Source organism: Magallana gigas, chromosome 2, assembly GCF_963853765.1.
Source record: "Magallana gigas chromosome 2, xbMagGiga1.1, whole genome shotgun sequence".
NCBI classification, from domain to species: Eukaryota; Metazoa; Mollusca; class Bivalvia; order Ostreida; family Ostreidae; genus Magallana; species Magallana gigas.
This window is the reverse complement of record NC_088854.1, coordinates 47951237-47958232: the sequence shown is the minus strand read 5'-3', so window position 1 is coordinate 47958232 and position 6996 is coordinate 47951237.

Here is a 6996-nt window from a genome sequence, read left to right as displayed (position 1 = left end):
TTTGTATGTTAAGAGAATGAAAGGGTGTCATTTGGACTCTGATTTAAGCATGGAGACTGTTGTAGTATGTTTTATAGAATTCTGGGAGGTCTTGCTTGTTTGTTTTGTTTTTTCTTCCCCTCAAATCCTGGAATTAAATTTGTTGTTTTATGTAGAACTATGTGATGAAGGTCTTTGTATGAATCTATGTATTTGTAGTATTAAACATAAATGTATGCTAAGTTTTGTATATATAGGTGTAGCTTGTTGTATTGCAGTCATAAAACCCATACATTTTCATGTGTATTCATCAACATTCAGTTAAAACCTCATTGAATATGAATGGAAATGAAATAAAGTTATGATAAGATAAAATGAAAGATGTACTCTTCTTTTTTGATTTCTTAAATTGAAGAGGTTTATGAACTTTGAAAACATATTTTTCAAATATTGTAAAATTTGAAAATTCTAAACTAGATGTGTAGCAACTGCAAAAGGGTAAAATTTGTAAAAAAAAAAAATCAAAAAAAAATCCATGACTTCCATTTGCAAGGGGCAATAAATATTACTAAAAAAAATTGTTTAAGCAGTAGTTATATTCTTAGGACATAGAGTATCACAGTATTGTTTATTTTCTGTCCAAACATACTGTAAAAATGATTTTGTGCAATTTCTAATCTCTACTCACTGGCCTATTTTACATTCATCAAACCATGGCTTCAAAAGATACTCTACTAGTATCAATTCATGTATTATACATGTATATGTGCAGTAAGAATGCATGAGCAAAAAAGCTCAACCAAAATTGTGAAAGGACTATATATGATAAAAATTAAGGGCCTAAAATGGCCCCTAAAATGAACATCATCATTTTACTGTAATTCTTTGTTTTCTTTGTACAGACATATATGTGATGTTTTTACACAATGTTCATTTTGATTCAACTGCCCACAATTGAGAAATATGACATCGTAAAGACAACCTTTTCGGGCCATTTTTAGCTTAAAACAGCTTGTTTTCAAGCTGTTTTTCTTTCAGAAAACATGGAGAGCATGCTTGAACAAACAAAATATTTTAATCAGAGATGTATCTAGCCAAAGCTAATAAGTGACAAAAAAAATTTCCTTGTTCAAGCATGCGCTCTGTATTTCCCATTCATAAAAAGATAAGATAAATGTCAATTTTTGACTGATTTTGATTGAATTATAGAAATAGCGTCTCTTCTGACGTCATATACTGCCAGTGAGTGCAAATAAATCAAATGAATAGGTGAAAAATATACTATACATCCACTCTTCTAAAATATAACATAACATTTTATTGTACCGAAACACTTATAAAAATGGTGATTTATGGGGGCCAAATTTAACTCATATCATATGTAGTTCTTTGTTGAGCTTGGGTGGGATGGAGAATATTGCTGTATTGGTTAAACTTTCTGGATAGTTGGTGTGAGCAAGGAGCACCAAGAGCCTTCCAAAACGGTATTAAAGCTGACATGAATTCATAAAAGCATTTGGTCGCCATATTAGTTTGATCGCTCCTCTACTGCCACTGGGGTATATATACCGGTTGAGAAAGTTACGGTTGGTTGCTTTCCAATCGAGGCATTCGCGTTGCACGGACTTCTAAATGCATGAACTACACATTGTAGTAAAATGTAATGAAGAATAAAGAAAACAACAATCAATGAAATACAAAATATATTTATTCTTTGAAAGGATGTCCAAGGTATCCGTATTATTTTGCACAGACAGTGCTGCCTTACTTCGCATGCACATCGAACACGTGCGTCGTTCATACAGAGTGCATAACATTTGCATCTTCTTGAAAACCCCGGCGACACTACATCCAACACAGTTGCTTAATGATATTAAATCCAAGAAAGTAACAACGTTTCCATCCGTTCCTACAAAAACGCCCCATTTCTAAAATCCATGCGATAATTGACATTGCTCGATCTGCCACAGTGTGTGGTTTGCGCATGTGCGATGTTATAACATACACAGGAAAACGGTCTAAAATTATCGAGGAATTTTCGAAGTTTCTGCGCCTTGATTTCAGTCTGTCTTGTTTCGTCGTTTATTGGATATATCTTGCCAGTGCAGTGGTTGTCATACTATTTTTGTTCAAAAGGCGTTTTTACAAGTCTTTACGTCCAAGGTAGCGTGTTCGAGTGTATGAAATTCCTGAATGCGGTGAAGCATGAATAGTGCTCTCGGCCTTATATAGGGGGTGTGTAGCGATGAGCAGAACAATAGAAATCGACAATTAATATGGTGGTAGTTGGAGATAAAAGGGAAATAATGCATATTTATGAATTCATGTCAGCTTTAAGATTCATGACCCAATGGTTCTAGTGTTACAGTGCATTTATTGACTCAGGTCCAAGTATTTTACTAAAGTCCAAATATTTAGCTAAATTATTTGTCTATGGTTTGTATGTGATTGAGTTTCACATTGATTGGCATATTTTTATGCCCCTCTTCGAAGAAGGGAGGGCATATTGCTTTGCTTCTGTCTGCCAGTCGGTCCACCAACAGTTTCCGTTCATTTTCTTCACAGAGGATGAACATATGAAAATCAAATTTGGTATACAGGTTTATCATGATAATATCTAGGTCAAGTTTGATATTGGGTACGATCGAGCCATTTTCGACAGAGTTAACGCTCTTGGATGTAGAAAAATTCCAGTTATTTGCAGTTTCCACTCATTTTCCTCTTAGAGGGTGCACATATTGATATGAAATTTAGTATACAGGTTTATCTATACAGGTTTATCTAAACAATATCTAGGTCAAGTTCGATTTTGGGTATGATGGAGCAATTTTCGACAGAGTTATGCCCCTTGGACTTTTGGAAAAATTCCAAATATTTGCAGTTTTTAGAAAAATTCCAAATATTTGCAGTTTATGTTCATTTCCTTTGTGGATGTTTCCTAGGGAGGGGGGCACAAGTGTTTCACAAACATCTCTTGTTACCTTTACTTTCCTAATCAATAAGTTTCTAGAAGGAAAACTTGGGGGGGGGGGAGCTAAAAGTTCCTTCTTGTTAAAGAGAGTGTAGAGGGTATGTCATCAGTTTCCATATGACCTGAGAGTCTTCCTTTGGTAATTCTTCACATAAATACTGGCTGTGACCTGAATATTAATGAGTGATGACAACATAGGTCATATTGACATGTTCAAGGTTAATACATACTGGTATATATTGCTAACTTCTGCTCCCAGTGTGTTTGTTTTGCCATTTTTTTCCCAAATACATATTATATGTACCCTGATAATATAGTCAAAGACCAGGTCAAAACATTAATTTCAGCAGACACAAAAAGAACAATAAAATCACATTTCTTTCCTGCATAACTTCTTGATCTATATATAAATGACTGTGTAGGTGTAATTTATCAACACAATACATAGTACCTTATCTACAAATGCAAATGCATAATATATTTACTCTCTGACACAGATACATGTATAATGCAATCCTTCAATTAACATGGTCAGTGTTAAAGGACTATATATGATATGGGCTTAATATGGCTGGCCCCTTTAATGAACATCATCAATTCAGTGTATATTGGACAGACATATTTGTGTTTTTCATAATCTTTATTTTGATGCAAATGCCCACAATTTTGAAATATGACATCAAAAAGTTTACCTTTTCCCGCCATTGTCATTATTAACGTTGATTAAAGTACTTTATAATTTAAATACTTTCATCGGTTTAGAATTTTCAAATTTTACAATATTCCACAAAAAGAATATGTTTTAAAATTTTTTGATAAGGTTAAAATTTTCAAATTCCCAGCGGGATTCCAACTCATGACTTACAGATTCGTATTGAACCCGGTAACCCACTGCGCTACACTTTTAGGTGATAATTACGGGAAAGAAACTGTTTATAAAATAACCCTTGATTTTATTGTTTATTTCAATGAATAGTGCGTCAGTAACGTCACAACATGGAAGTGTCCCATACCACCTTAATATTTTTTCTGTACTATCACAGTCATGGGGTCCTTGCATCACAGGCTAAGTTGAAGGGGATCTGGGAGTAGCAAGGACCTCAGAAATGCAGCGTGTAGGCCTAGCACTCTTCAACCTTGCCCCAACTAATGGGCTAATAGCCGGCTAGACAGGAGTTGTTAGCCACGGTTGGCAACCTTTCTAAAAAATGAAAACTCTGATGTAAAAGTCAACCAATGGCTAGATGGGAGTCATTAGCTTTGGATAACATCAGAATAGTGATGGGCGACATCCGTCAGAGTAACAAAGGGGGAAAAAAAGCAACCACTTCATGTTAAGCCATTGATGGAGAAGCTCATTGCAGGATGTAAGAGCTATAAGAGGAGCAGAGGTGAATTCCGACTGATACAAGCTAAATAATGCAAAACGGAGACAAAATGAATAAAGTACAATGTAGGTAAGATAGAACCATTTTAACAAGAGCTTGGACTTTTGGTAGTTGAGTCAAACGGCAATGTGACGTAGGCATGTCTATTTCATTGCTGGCCGCTCACCCACGGCTCTTTGAAATCAACAGGATTTGTCTGGCTTTTGAGTGATGACTACGCAATCGGTGTATATTTCGCTTGAAACCAGTGTCATTCTAACTTGTTTTGACGCAAGAAATAGATCGTTACATCCTACTGACAGTCCAAGGTCTTGTTAAAATAGTTCTAATATGAAAAATATGATTAACAAGGACATATTCCAATTAGAACTAAGGAAAAGATTCAATGCATTATACTGAGAGGATCAAGAACTAGATATTGAGAGTGAATGGACTGCTAGAAGGGATGTCATCAAGAATACATGCAAAGTCTGTCTGATACCACATGGCAGAAGGTCGAAGAAAGGCGTAAAATGAAAAAAAAAGTTAACGCTAAAACAAGAGCACAAAAGAATGATGCACATACCAATCAAAACATTATGCAGGAATGACAAAAGAGAGTATGTCAACCAACTTGCAACAGAAGCAGAAAGAGCTGCCTACATGGGAGATAAAAAAAAAAACTCTCTATAACATCACCAAAACCTTAAGCAGGCGTAAAACAGGCATGGATAAACCTGTCAAAGATAAAGGTGGTAAGGTCCTCACCAAGCTAAAAGAACAAAGGGAAAAGTGGAGTGAACACTTCATCAGTGTATTGGATAGGCCAGAACCAGATTAACCGGTAACCTTACCACCAGGGGAAGACCTTAACATGAAGATTGACAATATAAAGAAACATGAAACCTCAAAAAGCTCAAACCAGTCTGGAGTTCCAGCACACTAGGTGAAAGTACAAAGATCCGGAAATTTAACATCAATATCAAGTTGCTGCTTCTATACAAATGTGAAACTTGGAGACTTACAACAGGACTACAACAAAAACTCCAGGTTTTTAGCAACAAGTGCCTATGACACACATGTAAAGTGATATTGCCAAGAAAGACACTCTAGATCAAGAAAAGAACATGGCAATGGATTGGCCACACACACATGGAGAAAGCCCCACAACAACATCACCAGAGAGGCACTAGACTGGAACCCACAGGCCAGAGAAAACAAGGGAGACCACTGCAGAGTTGGAAAAGAACAAGATTGAAAGAACTTAAAAATATTGGGAGGACCTGGAATGAGGCAAAAGGAACAGCCCAAAACAGAGTGAGATGGAGAGTGACTGTAGTAGGCTTAATGCTCCCGAAGGAAGGAAGAGGACTAAATAAACAAGTATCAGTCATGGGAGATAAAATCGTGCATTGTTATAATGTTCATATTGTCCTGAAATTCGCTGCCCAGACCATAGGGCAGAAGTTGAGGCTTTAAATTGGGGGGGGGGGGGGGGGGGGGGTGTTAAATTGGTTAATTGTCACTTGGCAATATTGAATTAAATGTATGTTCTATTTCAGGAAATATACTTTTAATATCCTGTACATTTTATGCTTTTAGAAATAAGCTGTATGCATTTTGTGTGCATTATAAATGCAACTGTTAATATAATTAAAGGTTGACCATTAAAGGCCTGCTGGTCTCTTATTACCAAGAATTTTGGCCCCTTGAGCTATGGTATAGATAATCCGAGATTCTTCCCACTCTTGAACGCCCAACCCCCCTTTATATGAATGAATATTTTTTAAACATCAAACAATGAAAGCAGGGTAACAGAGGAGTCTGAGGTTAGGGTTTAGACTTCAAAATAAAGCTTAAATTGTAAACATGGGACTTTCTGACATGTCAGTCTGCGGCCTCTTATTCAGTGTTGTTTGCATTTAGGAGCATATACATCCATCTAATAGCCTCCTTGTTGTAATGGATGACCCGATGCTTAAACCACTGCAATTGGAGAAAGGCCGATCTTCAAGGAATATTTTCCTTAAATGGTAATTAGGTATAGAATTGGTGGGCATTTAGGCCGAAACTGTTAATCAATATGAAAGTGATCAACACTTTTGAAATATCACCTTTTGTCAAAGTGTGTAGGAATCATTACTGCCTACAATGTATATTCACTTATGACCATAGTATAATTTTATCCTGGGAAAATATCAGAACTAGTGTCAGGTTTCTATGGTAATGTGCTGTACACATGCTATTAGTCTGTTTCGTTTTCATTGACTGTTGGCTTCTTACCTGACATAGGCTATATTTCCTATAATACCTGCTGATGATGTAACTCATTTTACAGCTATACACCAACAAAACCATAGGTTCCTACAAAATGGATGTGTTGTGTTCGGTGATCCAAAATTAATGATTTGAAAGCAGCAATTAGAGCGATGTCCTGATTGAATATATAAGTGATTGCAGGTACTGAGGATGGAGATATTCAAGCTTTTAATCCTAGCTGTTTTCCGTGGTTAATGTTTTGTAAACAGAGGAATACATCATCATCCCTACACCTGGTGACTGGAACAGGAGAGAAATTGAACGCATGTGCTGACTAAAGGTTTGGATGCTGTGAACAGAAACGGAATATTCATAGCCAGTGTTTTACCATATTTTCTCGAAGGTTAGTATGTATCATAA